Source organism: Martes martes (assembly GCF_963455335.1).
Source record: "Martes martes genome assembly, chromosome: 18".
NCBI lineage: Eukaryota > Metazoa > Chordata > Mammalia > Carnivora > Mustelidae > Martes > Martes martes.
In genome coordinates this window covers 9,276,122-9,294,955 of record NC_137906.1, presented here as the reverse complement: position 1 = coordinate 9,294,955, position 18,834 = coordinate 9,276,122, and the positions used below count along the sequence as shown (strand labels likewise).

Genomic DNA, 18,834 nt, shown 5'->3' with positions numbered 1-18,834 from the left:
GGGCTCTCAGTGGTCAAGACTGTAAATATCTACAGGAACTCTTGGGGTCTTCAGCTACCTGGAACCTCCTGATCTTTTTTTCTCCTAGGGTTTTTTTCTTCTAAGGGTTGTCATGGCTGGAAGGACCCCTCTTGGCACTGTATCCAGCTTGTGGGTGCCCTTGCAGTAGTGGTGATATTGTATCTAAAGTTCAGATGACCATGTGCGCATCATGGTGCAGGGGACTGGAATGCAGTAGGACAGTGGCTCCAGGGTCAGGGACACTGAAGAGTCCACAGTGGGGATGGCTCTGTTGCCCAGATGCTGGCACTTGCTGAGCAGAACAGAGCCAGAGTCTGGAGTGCAGGTGCTCACAGAGTGACAGTGGCTGTGGAATCCTGGCATTGGATAGCCTACAATGACAATGGCTCTGTTGCTGGAGATGTGAGTGCATACCAGTGGCCTCAGAGGCAGGGTCTAGAGCATGGGTGTGTGTGTGTAGCGATAGTGGCTCTGGGGTCTGGGGTGCTGGCTAGCCCATAGCAGTGGTGTCTCTGGTACCTGAGATAGGGATGTATATGGAGCAGCCATGGATCTGGGATTTGGAGTGAGAGCGCATGTAGAGTGGCTATGGAATCAGGGTCTGAAGTGTGGGCACAGGCAGAGCAGCCAGGGCTCTGGAGTCTGGGGCATCCATGAGGTTAAGGGAGGCTGGCAGCCCTGGTCCTAAGGTGGCGTAATAGTAGCTCCTTCTAGGGGATGTGCAGCAGCATATCCCTTTTTTTTTTGCGGGGGGGGGGGTCTTCTGTTTCCATGGCCATTAGTTACCACAGTGTCAAAAGCTTCCTGTGTCTCCTGCAAAGCAGGTCACTGGGGTCTGTGGCAATGAACACTATGGAATCCTCCCCTAAGAAAGCTGTGGGGAGTCTGCAGTTTTTGAATTACAGTCTCTTTTGTCTGATATTAGTATAGCCACCCCTGTTCTCTTTGGTTATCATTTTCATGGAATATCTTTTACATCCTTTAACTTTTAACCTTTGCATGTCATTAGATCCAAAGCGAATCTCTTGGGGGAGGGGCAGCTGGGTGGCACAGTTGGTTAAGTGTCTGACTCTTCATCTTACTTAGCTCAGGTGGTGATCTTAAGGTTGTGGGTTCAAGCCCCATATTGGTCTGCATGCTGGGTGTGGAGCCTACGTAAAAAAAGTGAATCTCTTGGGGCATCTGACTAGCTCAGTTGGTAGAGGATGTGATTCTTGATCTCAGAGTCATGAGTTTGAGACCCAAGTTGGTTGTAGAAGTTATTTTAAAAAATAAACTTAAAAAAGAGGCATGTGGGTGGCTCAATGGGTTGGGCCTTTGCCTTTGGCTCAGGTCAGGATCCCAGGGTCCTGGGATCGAGTCCCGAATCGGGCTCTCTGCTCAGCAGGGAGCCTGCTTCCCCCGCCCCCCTCTGCCGCCTCTCTGCCTGCCTCTCTGCCTACTTGTGATCTCTGTCAAATAAATAAATAAAATCTTAAAAAAAAACTTAAAAAAAAGAATCTTTTTTTAAAGAGAGGGTTAGTCTTTTTTTAATTTAAAAAATTTTAAAATTTATTTATTTATTTTTTAAATTTAAAAAAATTTTTTTTATTTTTTTAACCTCATTTCAGTGTACCAGAATTCATTGTTTATGTACCACACCCAGTGCTCCATGCAATACGTGCCCTCGATAATACCCACCACCAGGCTTACCCAACTTCCCACCCCCTGCCCCTTCAAAACCCTCAGATTGTTTTTCAGAGTCCATAGTCTCTCATGGTTCATCTCTCCTTCCAATTTGCCTCAACTCCCTTCTCCGGAGAGAGAGAATCTTAAGCAGGCTCCATGCTAAGCATGGAGCCCAATGCAGGGCTCGATCTCACAACCCTGAGATCATGTCCTGAGCCGAAATCAAGAGTTGGACAATTAACTGACTGAGCCACCCAGGCACCTCTAAAGTGAATCTTTTATAGACACAGTATAGTTGGATTCTATTTCTGACAATCTCTGCCTTTTGACTGGGTAGTTTAATTTATATTTTTATTTAAAGTAATTACTGATAGGGAAGGACTCACTATTATCATTTTGATATTTATTTTCTGCATGTCATATAGCCTTTTTGTCCCACTTTTCCTACCTTACTACCTTCCTTTGTATTTGGTTGGCTTTTTGTAGTGACATGTTTTGATTCCCTTTGCATTTGCTATTGTGTATATTCTATAGATATTTTCTTTGTGTTTACCCTGTGGATTATATAAGACACCCTGAAATTATAACAATCTGTTTTAAACTTAGCTTCAATCACATAGGAACTCTACTCCTTTACAGCTCTCCACTTGCCACCCCCATTTTATTTTATTGATGTCATAAATTATATCTTTAAATATTGTGTACCCATTTTTATGCTTTTGTCTTTTAAATACTATAATACAATAAAAAGTGGAGTTACAAGCCAAAATGACCATAATACATATTTTTATATTTGTTCATATATTTATCCTTACTGGAGAACTATATAGTTTGTATGGTTTTTAAGTTACTGAGATCTAAAAAAGAAAAGATAGAATCCATTTCTACTAGCCTATCAGAATTCTAAAGAAACATTACACAGTCCCTGTCTCCTTCTTAAGAAGTATTTGAAAAATTCTGGCTTCTGTCATTGCTAAAGTAATTTCATTAGCATTGCGATTTGTTGATTTAAGCCCCCCAGTCACCCAGATAATTTAATGGGTATGAACCTATTATGTTTCAGTCAACTTCCATAGGGCTTTTCCTTGGTGAATATAATTCCTGGTCATGCACGTAATACCCTTTAAGTTCTATTTTAATGTATATATTTTGAGAGAATTGAAACTGTCAAAGAAATCTTGACTTCAAGTGTCAGGCTAGAACTGTTTCATCATAGTGTGTTTCCCTGGTGAGCCGAGTTCATATTCTCAACCTGCTTGTACTAGTCTGGTTATAATCTGAACTTCCTAAGGTTCATTTGCCAAGTTGAGGTCATTGTTTAATATTCAACCAGGATTATGCCAGCAAAGCAGTGCTTGGGAAAACATCAGATGTGTGTTGTAATTGGTGACTTGATTTGAGTTGCAACATATTCTCTCTGGTTATTGATCTCAGCCACCACTTCTGCCTTCTATCTCTGTTTTCTAGGTCTGTAACCTTGGAAGTTTAAAACTTAGTTATAGAATCCTAGCACCTGGGCATTGAGTACATTTAGTATAACCTCCTTACATGTGGACAAGGAGTGGAGAGTGGAAGGGTCTTGCCCACAGTCAAATGAATGAATAACAGATTGGAGTGAGACCCTTGGGTCTAAACTCCTGCGACTTCTCCCCAACAATACTGTTCCAACTGTCCCTTCATTTCCTCCATAATGTCACATCTGGTCTGATCTGGCCATTTCCCGATTTCCACTCTCTGCCTGCTTCACCGCCTCTGTTTGTAGGTCACTTTGTGACCCAGAGAACTTCTGTGGCCCTTGACTACATTCTTGGAAGGAATGCTAAATCACAATTTACAAAGCTGATCTGGGTAAATTTGATGGGAGACCTGAGCCTTGTCCTCTTGGCATCATTGTCTTCTGACATCTGTTTTCTGCCTCCATAGGTAGCTCGCATTTGAAAAGAGCCATTCCAGGAGGTCAGACATGACTCTTTGGCTGATCTTGGAGTGCTCACTCAAGATGCAGCCCAGTTTCTTCCTTCCTATCCTTTTCTCATCCTTTAGATATGTCCTCTGTTCCAACACAGCAATTCTGTGTATTTTCTCCCTGTGAGGACTTTGCTTTCTAGGACTATGCTAGACTCCATGGAGAGAGCTACAAGCCCATGGGAGTGGCCAGTAGAGGCTCTGGAACTGGAGGTGAGGGCAGCATTAGCAGTTGGCCAGCTAGGAGAGAATGGCTGAGCACAAAAAGGCTCTCACTGTCATCCATGGATAAGCATGTCTTCCTAAGCTCTCTCACTGGGCATGGTACTTAATGATGGAGAAATAAAAACAATTTAACTTTTTTTCAAAGATTTTGTTTATTTATTAGAGAGAGGGGGGAAGACCACAAGCAGAGGGGAAGGGCAGAGGGAGAGGGAGAAGCAGACTCCTCACTGAGCAGGGAGCCTGACCCTGGGCTCAATCCCAAGACCCTGAGATCATGACCTGAGCTGAAGGCAGACACTCAACTGGCTGAGCCTCCCAGTCGCCCAAGACAATTTCACTTCTATCAAGATTTCCAACCTACCAGTTATTAATCTCATTCCTCTGAAAACTGTGGTATATGCTCCAGACAAAAAGGAAAAGGAAAAGGAAAACTAACACCCAATTTATTTATTTATTTATTTATTTATTATTATTATTATTATTATTATTATTTTTTTTTTGCATTTTTTTTTTAATTTTTTATTTATTTTCAGCGTAACAGTATTCATTGTTTTTTCACCACACCCAGTGCTCCATGCAATCTGTGCCCTCCCTAATACCCACCACCTGGTTCCCCCACCCTCCCACCCCGCCCCTTCAAAACCCTCAGGTTGTTTTTCAGAGTCCATAGTCTCTCATGGTTCACCTCCCCTTCCAATTTCCCTCAACTCCCTTCTCCTCTCCATCTACCCTTGTCCTCTATATTATTTGTCATGCTCCACCAATAAGTGAAACCATATGATACTTGACTTTCTCTGCTTGACTTATTTCACTCAACATAATCTCTTCCAGTCCTGTCCATGTTGCTACAAAAGTTGGGTATTCGTCCTTTCTGATGGAGGCATAATACTCCATAGTGTATATGGACCACATCTTCCTTATCCATTCATCCGTTGAAGGGCATCTTGGTTCTTTCCACAGTGTGGCGACCGTGGCCATTGCTGCTATAAACATTGGGGTACAGATGGCCCTTCTTTTCACTCCATCTGTATCTTTGGGGTAAATACCCAGCAGTGCAATTGCAGGGTCATAGGGAAGCTCTATTTTTAATTTCCTGAGGAATCTCCACACTGTTCTCCAAAGTGGCTGCACCAGTTTGCATTCCCACCAACAGTGGAAGAGGGTTCCCCTTTCTCCACATCCTCTCCAACAGCTAGTGACCTCATTTAACTTTCATTTTCATCTTAAAGGCCATGTCTCCAACTGCAGTCACATTTTGAATTGCTGGGAGTTAGGACATCAACATACTGATTTGGAGGGGGTACAGTTCAGTCTACACCAGGACCTGTGGAGAGAGCCTGTTGGCCAACATATGGGTGTCACCAGAAGGCTAGGGGACCCATAGCAGTGAACGTACACTCTCAGCAAAGCTGGGTGGAAGGTGGGGCTGGGTCCCAGGTGCTAGTGAGAGGGACCCAGGTCAAGCAGGGGTTACTTCCAGCTACCAGACCATCATGGACCCTCTGTAGAACCAGGGCAGAGAGCAAGTATCACCTATAAGGTCCAGGGAAGAGAGACATCTAAGGCCCACTTTCCCAGATCAGAAGTCACACCCCAAACATCCTGAGCTCATTCCGGGAAGAGCAAGGAAAGAGCAGAAAAGTGGGGGGTGATGATGATCTCATTTTGAAAAGTTAAAAAGCTCTATTTTCTTTGAGAATTTGTGTGTTTTCAGCAGCATTGTGTCTCTTATTTCTGCAAATGGTGCCATAACACGGGTGATTGTTCAGCACAGGTGAAAGAATCAGAGAGCTGAAAAGAGATTTGCTGTTTGAGTCTGAGGCTTTAATTTTACACACTTTTCATTTAATCCTCCTAACAGCCCTCTAAGCAAACTGAGGCACAGAAAGGTTAATGACTTGCTTATGGTGAGAGAGTAGAAAAGGCAGAGCCTTCCAGACCCGTGGCCGCACTCATTATGCTGACAAACTCTTTAGTCCCAGTGCTAGGCTGGAGTCCAAGGGCCCCTGGCAGACAGGGATGACTTTGAGGCTATCGTTGGCCTTGCTGATGTCTTCTCAGAGCCCAGCTGAGAACACACTAGGCCTTCAGTAAAAACGTCTTTTTTGTGTGTGTTTTGTGACTGTTTGTGAAACATATATTGGAAATAGCATGTGGACTTCTACCAGTATCATTCATGGCTTTGTTTGGACGTTTTCCAACGCGTGCTATCAGGAGGTTCATCTGAACCTCAAACATGCTTAGAAAGTTAGCAGGAAGGTTCTTGTCCTGACTTTTGTTTAGGCCCACAAACATTTCCTGAGCACCACTCTGGGTCACGCGAGAGATGCCTTTGGTGGGGAAAGTTCAGACCCATGAACAAACTGATTCAATATGGTGGAAGGTCAACCTCGGTGCTTTGAGAACACACAGAAGGCACACTTGACCCCAAAGAGGGCTAGGAGGAGCTGATACTTGGTTTGAGGCTTCTAAAAATTTATTTTAACAAATCAAATGTATAGGTGGACATACTTTAAAAAGTTGAACAGTACAGTGGTTATAACAAAGCTAGTGGTGCCTTGCTTCACCTGATCTCTGTTCCCATTTTTCCCTCCAGAGTCCATTTTCAACCAGTTTAGTAGTTTCTTCTGGCATTCACTACTGTGTCATTAAATGGCATGCTCCTACTGCTATTTATTGATTACTTGGAAGCTGAAAGTTTAGGTTGCTAATATCCTCTTGCCTCATACTCACTTCCCACCCTCCTAAAGCAGGGGTGGGATTTAATTCCTATTCAGAGCTGCATCAATATGATTTAATTCCTTTCTATTCACAGTTGAGCCACTCACATGTCTATGCTCCTGATTCTGTTCTCTTGACAACTTTTAATATTACTTGGAATCAATATTTCCTTTTTGTAAAATTTGATTTTTCTATGCCCCATCTTCCATTTTCCACCAGAAGCATCACTCCCCCCTGCATGGCCAGACCCTCCTGTGGCTCTCTCCCTGCTTTGGTCTAGTCTGCTTGCTCCCTGCAGCTTGTGCAGGGCCGCCATCCTGGGCCTTTCCCTCCCCTTTCTGTTCTTGTGGCTCCTCTTTCTTGGTTTTCTCCCTCATTTTGTAGCTTTCATTAGAATGATGCAGAAGAGTAAGTTTTTGTTTGTTCTTTTTCAAGAATGTGCATGTCTGAATATACCTATTTTCTACCCTCATGCTTGATTGATGGTTTGGACATGGAATTCTAGGCAGGCTAGAATTTTCTCTCTGAATTTCAAGACACAGAGTCATGTTTATTTGTTTGTTTCCTTCCTCTCCCATCCCTGACCACTTGCCTTGAAGACACAGGGTGTTGCTTTGAGAACTTGAATGCCCTCTGATGTCTGAGCCTTTGTATGTGACCTGTTTCTTGCACCATCCCAGCGACACCCCATTTCTGGAAGCTTGAGGGAATCTTCTTTTTGTCCCTGGTGTTCTGAACGCTCACGAAGGTGTGCCTTCATCCATTTTGCCAGGCAGAGGTGTCCAAGAGGCCTTTCTGCAATGATGCAAATGTTCTGTGTCTGTGTTATTCTATGGTTGCCTCCAGCCACATGAGGCGATTGCACACTTGAAGTGTGGCCAGGGGGCGCCTGGGTGGCTCAATGGGTTAAGCCTCTGCCTTTGGCTTAGGTCATGATCTCAGGGTCCTGGGATCTAGCCCCACATCGGGCTCTCCACTCAGCAGGGAGCCTGCTTCCTCCTCTCTCTCTGCCTGCTTTTCTGCCTACTTGTGATCTCTCTCTCTCTATCAAATAAATAAAATCTTAAAAAAAAAAGAAATGTGGTCAGTGTGGCTGAGGAACTGCATTTCTGATTTCACCTATTTTTAATAGATTTATATTACAATGTCACTAGCCACATGTCCCAGGGGCTACCGTATCAAGCCGTACTATATTGGCCTTTCAATCTAGAGACCCTTGTGCTTCAGTTCTGGGGACATGTCTTGAATTATTTTTTTCATTTTTTCCTATTCTCTGCTCTGAAACCCCAGGTTGGTTCATGATAGAACTCATGCAGTGATTCTTAAGTTTTCTTCTCTCCCATTTTCCTTCTCTTTGTCTTAGTTTTCTTTCCAAGTGAATACCCTAATTTTACCTTCCTACCTTTCTATGGAATGTTACGTGTTCTATTACACTTTTTATTTATAAGATTCTTTTAAACTGTCTTCTCTGATATCATCTGATTACAGCTTTCAGGCTACTGCAGCTGTTTTCAAAGCTCCCTTCCTTCCCTTCTTTGCTTCTTTTTCTTAGAGCTCCTTTTCCTTTTTGTGTTGATCTTTCCCTTGAATGCCAGCCTGTCCCTGCCTGTCTTGCTCATATCTGGGCGTGTATGGGATTTGGCTTCAGCGAAGAACCATCTGGCTGGAGACTCCCTAAATATCAGGATTAGTAGATCTGTAGGGCTACTCTGTTTCCCAAGAAGGGATTTTCTGGTCTTCTGCCTGGGAGGCAGAAGTGTGGCCTGCTTGCTGGGTGGCAGAGGGAGATGGAAATCTTCTGGATCCTCTTGCTTTCAGTCCCATGGTCTGTCCTCCTCTCTGCCTGGGGTCTCAAGTCCAGAGTTTATCAGCATGTGCAGAGAATAGTCTCTCGGTCTTCTGCAGGGCAGACTAGGGGTAGCCGTAATGAAGCACCACAAACTGGGCGGCTTAAAACAACAGACATGTATTCTCTCATAGTTCTGGAGGCCAAAAAGTCTGAGATCAGAGTGTGGGCATGGTTGATTCTTCTTGGAGCCTCTGGAGGAGAGTCTGCTCCATGGCCCTTCCTAGTTTCTGGTGGTTGCTGGCAGTCCTTGGTGTTCCTGAGCTCATGGTAGCATCATTCAATCTCTGCCTCCTTCTTCACACAGCTGCCTTCCCTCTCTGTGTCCCTGTGTCTCTTCTTAGAAGAATACCTGTCATTGCAGTGGGGCTACTCTATTCCACTGTGACCTCCTCTTAACTAAATACATTTGCGAAGACCCTACTTCCAAATAACGCCACATCCTCAGTTTGCTGGCAGACATGATGTTTCAGGGGATCACTGTCCAACTCAGTACAGCAGGGAATCTGGAAGTCTGTCTCTTTATTATACAGACTCTTTTCAGCCTCACTCACACTTCCTGATTTCAGAGGTACGGGGTACATTCAGTTCCTAAGTCTTCCTGGTTCTCTTTCTTTCTGGTCTCCCTAGTGCTGCAGGCCCCAGCTTTGTCTGCTATGCCAAGTGACCTCTCATGCCAGACATACAATGGTCTTAGCATAGACCGTGGGGCCACACCACCTGGGTTTACATCCTGGCCCTGTAGCTGTATGACCTTGCCCAAGTGACTTAACCTCTATGTGCCTATAAAAGGGGGTTGATGATATGAGTGACTACTGCTGGGGCACCTGGGTGTCTCAGTGGGTTGGTTAAGCCTCTGCCTTCAGCTTAGGTCATGATCTCACGGTCCTGGGATTGAGCCCCACATCATGCTGTCTGCTTGGCAGGGAGCCTGCTTCCCCCCGACCCCTCTGCCTGCCTCTCTGCCTACGTGTGATCTCTGTCTCTCTGTCAAATAAATAAATAAAATCTTTAAAAAAAGTGCCTACTGCATATGGTTTTTCTGAAGACTAAAGAGAGTGCTAAGGAGGATACCTGGTGTGAAGAGCTCCTGGTGACTCTTGGCTATGTGTACTTGCTAGTTTCAAACATTTGGTGCTCTTTTCTCCTGTCTGATTGTCTTGGTCCTTGTAAATTAATGCCTTTTAAGAAAGCCTTTTAATGCCTTTTACTTTACTTTTACGTTTATTTTAATGCTTCAGGAGGCTTCAGAGGTAAATACTGTGTTTAACCCACCATGTTTAAGTTCCAGGAGGAATCTTAAATGTGTGGAGGCATTCAGGGGAGAATAAGGCAGTTGGCACAGCATGAGCAAAGGCACAGAAGTATAGAGGTAGCACAGGGTGTGCAGGGACCTGCAAAGACTCCAGTGTGAAGCATGGAGTCTGAAGAGGGGTGCTGGGAATGCAGCTGGGGCAGTCACTTCTCATCTGGATCAGGCACAGGCAGCACCTGACTGTGGGGGTATCAAATTGGGAGCCCAGATTAGATGAGCAAAGGTTGCCTTCCGTAAGGAGATCAGGCTGTGGTTACTGTCAGGGAGAGGCGAGAGTCTGACTAGGGCTGGGGAGTGAGGAAATACTAATAATAATTTCTTTTTTTGTAAGATTTTATTTATTTATTTGACAGAGAGAGATCACAAGTAGGCAGCGAGGCAGGCAGAGAGAGAGGGGGAAGCAGGCTCCCCGCTGAGCAGAGAGCCTGATGCGGGGCTCGATCCCAGGACTCTGGGATCATGACCTGAGCTGAAGGCAGAGGCTTAACCCACTGAGCCACCCAGGCACTCCGAAATACTAATAATAATTTCTTTACCAATTTTTATAATGACAGTTTTAAATATAGAAAATTTGAAAAGAAAGATGGAAAAATTATAAATACTTGTGTCTTCACCACCTGGATAGAACAATTAGCATTTTGCTTTATTTGCTTTATCATCTGTCAGTCTATCCCTCTATACATCTGTCAATGCATTTTACTTTTTGATGCATCTGGTATAAGTTGCATATGGACCCTGGTGTGTAGATAAAATTAACCTATTGATCCTGTCTTTATTTAAATTTTTGATATTTTGTCACTCATTGATTTTTTTGCATTAATACTGATTTTTTAAAGTAAGTGCTCACCCCTTGGAGCCCAGTTCAGGGCTTGAACTCACAACCCTGAGATTAAGACTTGAGCTGAGATGAAGAGTCAGACACTCAATTGATTGAGCCACCCAGGTGCCCCTGACTTTTTAAAAAGTATTGCATTAGAGTATAATCTTACTGCATTAGAATATTTATTTGATTACTAAGATTTTTGGCAATTTTGGGCTCAATGGAATGCCTCACTCCCCTCACTCTAGTCCCAGCCCTGCCTTCAAGTCCTGACTGAATTTTATAAACACACTGTGTTGGTAAGGAGAGAATGAGCTCTCCTTACTCCTATTTTTTGATTCCTTTGTGATTTACCTTTTCTTAGCCTACTATGTATTCAACTTAGAAAACTGTTTAGAGAAAAATTCTGCCTAGACCAGGAAAAGAGGAGGAAAGTGATCTCAACCAAATGGGTCTTTAGATACTACTGGAGTAGGGAAAAGTGAGGTGTGGTGGTCCTGCTCCCTGCCCTGTGTTTACACAACTGGACAAACATCGCAGGCTCCAATTAGAACCCAGGAAACAAAGTCTCTAAGCATTTATGATCTCAGCGGCTCCTCACAGAACGGGCAGTAAAAAGAGCCATTTAAACATAATCAATAAGAAGGAAGAAGATAAACAGTCTGCATGTGGTAAACTCCGAACTTTTTTTTTTTTTTAAAGATTTTATTTATTTATTTGACAGAGAGAGACACAGTGAGAGAGGGAACAGAAGCCGGGGTAGTGGGAGAAGCAGGCTTCCCGCTGAGCAGGGAGCCAGATGTGGGGCTCCAACCCAGGACCCTGGCTGGGATCATGACCTGAGCTGAAGGCAGAGGCTTAACTGACTGAGCCACCCAGGCGCCCAACTCTGAACTTTTTAATCATTTTGTTAATTAAACCTTAACGCTCACATTTCCTCCTCTTGTTCAAAGAAAACATATTACCCAATTTGAGGTTACTCTATAACTCTTGCCCTCTCTCAGCCTCATGTTGACCTGTTTATGAGCTCATACTGAGTGAACGTTTGCTTGAGGGTCAGATACCTAGCTGGCCACATGTTCTCTTAAGTCAAAGCCACCATGAGCCCGACTTGCAGATCAGGCCCCATGGTCCTGCAGGACATGCCCAGGGTCTGGTCTGGTCCTCCTTTTGGAAGGGAAGGCTTAATTGTCAACAGGAGAGGCAGCTGAGGCTTGAGGGTGTTTAAATAACTCCCACAGGGCCTGCGTGTCAGTCAGTTCTGCAGATCGCTATTTGCTGACCGTCTATACAATAGAGAGCATGGATATTTCTGGAGTCTACAGAAAGCTCAGGGGCTACCTGGGCCAGGTTCCAATCACACTCTTCCTTGTCCCTCTCTATCTCTGTCATGTTCTCTCAGATTCTTTTTTTTTTTAATTCAAGTTAGTTAAGATACAGTGTAGTATTAATTTCAGGTATACAATTTAGTGATTCAGCACTTACATACACCAGCAGGTACTTATCACAAGTGCCCTCCTTAATCCTCATTACCTATTTCATCCGTTTCCCCACACACCTCCCCTCTAGTAACCTTCAGTTTCTTCTCTGTAGTTAAGAGTCCGTTTTTTGGGGGCACCTGGGTGGCTCAGTGGGTTAAAGCCTCTGCCTTCGGCTCAGGTCATGATCCCAGGCTCCTGGGATCGAGCCCTGCATCGGGCTCTCTGCTCATCGGGGAGCCTGCTTCTTCCTCTCTCTCTGCCTGCCTCTCTGCCTACTTGTGATCTCTGTCTGTCAAATAAATAAATAAAATCTTAAAAAAAAAAAAGAGCCCGTTTTTTGGTTTGCCTCTTTTTCCCCTATGATCATTTGTTTTGTGTCTTAAATTTCACATATGAATGAAATCATGATACCTGTCTTTCCCTGACTGACTTATTTCATTTTGTATAATACTCTCTAGCTTCATTCATGTTGCAAGTGGCAAGAATTCATTATTTTTTATGGCTGAGTAACATTCCATTGTGTATATATACACCCAATGGAATGTTATCCTTATCCTTATCTTTATCCATTCATCAGTCCATGGACATTTGAGCTCTTTCCATAACTCAGCTATTATAAATAATGCTGCTATAAATATAGGGATGCATGTATCCCTTTGGATTAATATTTTTGTATTCTTTGGGTAAATACTTAGTAGTGTAATTGCTAGATCCTAGGATAGTTCTATTTTTAACTTTTTGAGGAACCTCCATACCATTTTCCAGAGTGGCTGCACCAGTTTGCATTCCCACCAACAGCGCATGAAGGTTCCCCTTTCTCCACATCCTGGCCAAGATCTGTTGTTTCTTGTGTTGTTAATTATAGCCATTCTGACAGGTGTGAGGTGAAACCTTATTGTAGTTTTGATTTGTATGTCCCTGATGAGGAGTGATGTTGAACATCTTTTCACACGTCTATTGGCCATCTGTAGGTCTTCTTTGGAAAAGTATCTGTTCATGTCTTCTGTCCATTTTTTATTTAAGATTTTTTTCAAAGATTCATTTATTTGTCAGAAAGAGAGAGAGAGAGTGAGCAAGCACAAGTAGGGGGAGTGGCAGGCAGAGGGAGAACCAGGCTCTGTGCCAAGCAAGGAGCCTGATGCCCTACCCGATCCCAGGACTCAGGGATCATGACGTGAGCCGAAGGCAGATGACTAACTGACTGAGCCACCAAGTCATCCCTTCTGCCCATTTCTTAATAGCATTTCTTTTTTTAGGTGTTGAGTTTTAAAAGTTCTTTATAGATGTTGGATATGGTCCTTCAGATTCTTAACCATTTTGGTTGCACAGAATTAAAAAGCCCAGAAATCTTATTACTTCATAACCACACAGATATCTATAAAAATATAAAAAGGAAAATAGCAAGTATTGGGGGGGTGTGGAGAAATTGGAACCCCCATACATTTTTGGTGACAATGTAAAATGCTGCAGCCACTGTGGAAAACAGTTTGGCAGTTCCTCAAAATGTTAATCATAGAACTACCATAGACCCACCAGCTCCACTTGTAGTTAAATACCTAAGAAAACTGACAAATTTCTCAAAGAGATACATCTGCCTGCATATCCATAGCAGGACCATTCACAATAGCCAAAATGTGGAAACAATGGAAATTAATGGATGGATGTGATGTAGGCTGGTTGGGTCTAAGGACCCAGAGTTGGGGGGGGGTCCCACAAGACAAGCTAAGGGGGGTCCTTGGCTTTGCACAGGATAGAAATAGAACACAAGCCAACAGGAAAATAGAGCAGAGTTTATTCAAGATATGTAGAGTGTAGATATGGACAGAGTGTCTGGGAAACTCAGAAAGGAAAGAAGAGTGAATTTCATCATTGCTTGGGGCCCAGGTTTTTACTGAGGATGATGGTCTGGTGCACAGTGTCTTCTCAGTAATCCAGGGACAAAGATGAATGTTTAGTTGTTCTCCATAAGTCACTTATGCCCTGGAACCAGGATGTCGTGTTAAGTCAGTGGTCTTGGTAAACATTCATGATGATCCACACAGTTACTCTTTAGGTGTTATTTGTTGTGCTAGAAAACCTCAAAGAAATCATTAACTCCTTGACCTTTACAAGAAGGACGTACATTATCTGTTCAATAAAGCGTATGTAAGATGTGGTGTCAGTCCTAGTGAGAATAGAAGTAAGAACAGGAGCCAAGAAGCAGATTTTCATGATGTCCCTTTAGTTTCCCTGTCTCAAATGGACAAACAATTGTGATATATATGACGAAAAATTGTCATGACTGGAGTCAGTTGAAAATAGAGCTGGGACAATTTTTCATGTGTTTGTAAGCCATTTGTACGTCTTCTTTGGAGAAATGTCTGTTTGTCTTCTGCCCATTTCTTGACTGGATTATTCGTTTTTTGGGTGTTGAATTTGGTAAGCTCTTTATAGATCTTGCACTACTAGGTATTTATCCAAAAAATATACTCTTAAATTCCTGTCCCACCTCCTTCTACCAGTGTTTGTAGCAGCAATGTCCACAATAGCCAAACTATGAAAAGAGCCCAGATATCCATTGACAGATGAATGGATAAAGAAGATGTGGTATATATACACAGTGGAATAGTACTCAGTCATCAAAAAATGAAGTCTTACCATTTGCAACGATGTGGGTGGAACTAGAAGGTATTATGCTAAGTGAAATAAGTTAATCAGAGAAAGCGAATTATATGATTTCACTCATATGTGGAATTCAAGAAACAAAACAGAGGATCATAGGGGAAGGGAAGGAAAAATAAAATAAGATGAAATCAGAGAGGGAGAGAAACCCTAAGAGACTCTTAACTATAGGTAACAAACAGGGTTGCTGGAGGGGAGGGAAGGGGGAGTGGGGTGATGGGTGGTGAGGAGGGTATGTGATGTAATGAGCACTGGTTATTGTATGCAACTGATGAATCACTGAACCCTACTTCTGAAACTAATAATATATGTTAATTAGCAGAATTTAAATAAAATAAAAAAATTAAAAAAAATAGAGCTAGAGCAGGCACTATGGAGAAACTATCTTACTAGCCTAGCTTGAACTGGCCAAAACCTTTGGACTAGGCAAAATGGCAGTTGCTTTAAGCTATTGCTTGAGAAGTCAGGGGGATCATAAGACTGGTAGTTTCAGACTTTCTGAAAATAAAACCAGTAGTCAGAGTAGCTTAGCTTGTAAAAACTCCATAGAAAACTTTGTTTTCCTATTCTTGAACTCATGTCATTGCCCCCTCCCCTTGTCTCTTAAACCCCTGCTTTCATACTGAAGTGGAACCGTGTTTGGGTTTCTACCTGAATCTCCACCCCTTGGGTTGCAGTTTCTTGATCGCAAATAAACCCTGGTTTGCCTCTCATTGTGGCTTTTTATTTTCAGGTCGACAGTACATATCATAGGATGCTATTGAACCATGAGAGGAATGAAATACTGATACATGCCAGAACAGGAATCAACCTTGAAAACATTATCCTAAGTGGAGGAAGTGTTCAAAAGAAAAAAGCCCCAGATGGAGTCACTTATGTTAAGCCCCACCAATACTTAATAACTAACCCAACTGCAGTTTCTGCCTCTCCCAGGCAATCTGGAATTTCCTGATCAGCACCAGTGAGAACATCTGCAAGATAAAACCCTTTTAAGGAAGGCAATTTTGCCTGGGATAATACATTCTTCCCCCCACCCCGAAATAATATACTCTTAAATTCCTGTCCCACCTCCTTCTATCTGTAAAATCCTTCCATTTCATATAGTTCCTGGGAACTCACTTCTGTTTACTAGACGGGATGCTGCTTATTCATGAATTGTTGAATAAAGCCAATTAGATCTTTAAATTTAAATTAATAGGGGCCAGACACTAGAGATCACATATTCCAGGACTCCATTTACATGAAACATCTAGAGTGGGTAAATCCTTAAAGACAGAATGTAGATCAGTGATTTCTAGGGGCTGGGGAAAGGAGAGAGTGGGGAGAACCTGCTTAATGGGCACAGGATTTTATTTTGGAGTAATGGAAATTTTTTTTGAGGTGTATTATCTTTATTTTTTATATTAATCATTTGCATATTTAGCATTTTATTTTATTTTTTTAATTTTACTTTATTTTTTCAGCTTTCCAAGATCCATTTTTAAAATTTTTTTTTTATTTTCAGCGTAACAGTATTCATTGTTTTTTCACCACACCCAGTGCTCCATGCAATCTGTGCCCTCCCTAATACCCACCACCTGGTTCCCCCAATCTCCCACCCCCCGCCCCTTCAAAACCCTCAGGTTGTTTTTCAGAGTCCATAGTATCTCATGGTACCTCCCCTTCCAATTACCAAATAGAGGTAGTGGCTGTACAACATTGTGGATGTATTATTAAAAATGAAGTTGAGATGAGTAAATTTGAAGATCTCTTTGGCTTTATGAAGCAATTCACGAATCTTCAGGCTACACCCTCTCTAGCAAGTAGGTGCTTTGAGGAGTTGTACAAAATGGAAGATTTTTATAGGCAGGAGGGTGGAGAAAGGAAGTTATTAGCAAAAGGAAAGATTATTTCAACAAGGTCATCCTCCCTAGGGGGAAGGGCAGGGATCTTATTAGGTGGTATACCTCCTCTTCCCTCTGGAGGTTGGAGAAGGGCCCATGTGACAGGTTACCTCATTGTCACTGACTGGAAGATTCCTGACTGACTGGTTAAGACAACGTTTCTGGGAGAGGTTGAAATTGCGAGTAGATTAGGTACTAAGTCCCGGTTTGGTGGCTTGGCCTAGCATAAGTGACTCCATCTTGGGATTGTGGTTTTTCCCTTGAACAGTACTAAGTAACACTGAATCATTCACTTTAAAATGGTTAGTTTTGCTGCTGTAAATGTTGTTTTTTATAGTAGCAATGTCCACAGTAGCCAAACTATGGAAAGAGCCCATATGTCAATAGACAAATGAATGGATAAAGATGTGAATGTATGTATAATGGAATATTATACAGTCATTAAAAATGAAATCTTGTCTTTTGCAATGACATGGATGGAAATAGACGATATTATTCTCAGCAAAATAAGTCAATCAGAGAAAGTCAGCTATATGATTTCACTCATATGTGGAATCTAAGAAACAAGACAGGATCATAGGGGAAGGGAGGGAAATATAAAACTAGATGAAATTAGAGAGGAAGACAAACCATGAGAGACTCTTAATGACAGAAAACAAACAGGGTTGCTGGAGGGGAGGTGGGTGGGGAGATGGGGTAACTGGATGACAGGCATTAAGGAGGGCTTGTGATGTAGTGAGCGCTGGGTGTTATATAAGACTGATGAGGGGCGCCTGGGTGGCTCAGTGGGTTAAAGCCGCTGCCTTCGGCTCAGGTCATGATCTCAGGGTCGTGGGATCGAGCCCCGCATTGGGCTCTCTGCTCAGCAGGGAGCCTGCTTCCTCCTCTCTCTCTGCCTCTCTGCCTACTTGTGATCTCTGTTAAATAAATAAATAAAATACTTTTAAGACTGATGAATCACTGACCTCTACCTCTGAAACTAATTATACACTATATGTTAATTATTTGAATTTAAATAAAATAAAAAATTTAAAAAATGGTTAATTTTATGTTATGTGACTTTTACCTCAATAAATGTTTTAAAATCCAGAAATTACCCTGGCAGGTGTAAAGACAGGTCACTGTAGTTGCTTTTTCCAGAGGCCCTGCCCTGTCTCCAGTTCCCTGCTGACCAGTGTAGGCCTTAGCCTTGGCCTAGAAGTGGAGGATCCTTACCTGGGGCTGTGATCTGATTACTTCCTTATTAGCATCAATAAAAATCAGCTTGACTTAGATAATGTACTTTGCAACCAAGAAATTATAAACATACTCACCAATGATAATGATGGTAAACTGGCCGTTCTCACAGCCCCAAATGCCCTCTCTCCTTCTCTCTTCTGGTCAAATACTCCTCTGTCCATGGTACAACCTGTGTCACCCTCCTATGGGAAATACCCTCTCCCTACCCCCTGCAGGGTGGCTCCCCGTCCCACATTTCTCTGCCTTCCCCCAAGCTCCCAATACTTTTGGGGGTATCTGCATACAGTGGAGCACCCCACCTAGGTCCTCTATGTAAGTGCCTTTTGTAATAGTCTTTTCTTTTCTTCATTAAATGGGTTCCATGTTCAACTTGGAACCCGTCATGGGGCTTGAACTCACATCCCTGAGATCAAGACCTGAGCTGAGATCCAGAGCCAGATGTTTCACCGACTCAGCCACCAGGAGCCCCTCCCTTGGTCATAATCTTGTTCACACTTTGCCTCCAGGGTGTGTCCTAGTACTGGGCACAGTGAAGACTGATTCAGATGGATAGAGAGGTCCCCATGGTCCAGGAAATAAACATGTAACCAAGCAGAATCTCCTGCTGGAACTCAGAAGTAGGCCGCAGTTGGCAAGGCATGTTGTCTGGAAAAAATCAGTGGGCTGGGCAGCTACCACTGTGCCATGTCTCTTTGGGAATCCCTTGGAACTGTGTGCAAAAATGTTTGATGAGTGTTTGTGTATTTTCTAGGGAGAGATTGATTTCTTTCATCTGATTATCAAAGAAGGCTGTGTTCTAACTAAAGGTCAGGAAGTCCAGCTTGTGAATGTAGATAATCTTGGCCAAATGAACCCTCTGGCCTTCTCCTTTCCCCTCTGTCCCTTGCTGAACAGTTCAGGAAGTTTTTGTTGTTGTTGTTGTTTTTAAAGATTTTATTTACTTGTTTGACAGAGAGAGAGATCACAAGTAGGCAGAGAGGCAGCAGAGA

At 42.9% G+C, this 18,834-nt stretch overlaps 1 protein-coding gene across 2 annotated transcripts in view; it reads left to right on the top strand.

Annotated features, from left to right (window-relative positions):
* The first annotated feature begins 335 nt into the window (after window positions 1-335).
* LOC308359175 (cytochrome P450 3A12) overlaps window positions 336-18,834 on the top strand; it is an 83,772-nt gene continuing 65,273 nt past the window's right edge. For both annotated transcript variants that reach the window (XM_080829948.1, XM_080829947.1), the window contains exon 1: window positions 336-423. The gene's annotated coding sequence lies outside the window, so the exon portion shown is untranslated. The remainder of the gene's footprint in view (window positions 424-18,834) is intronic.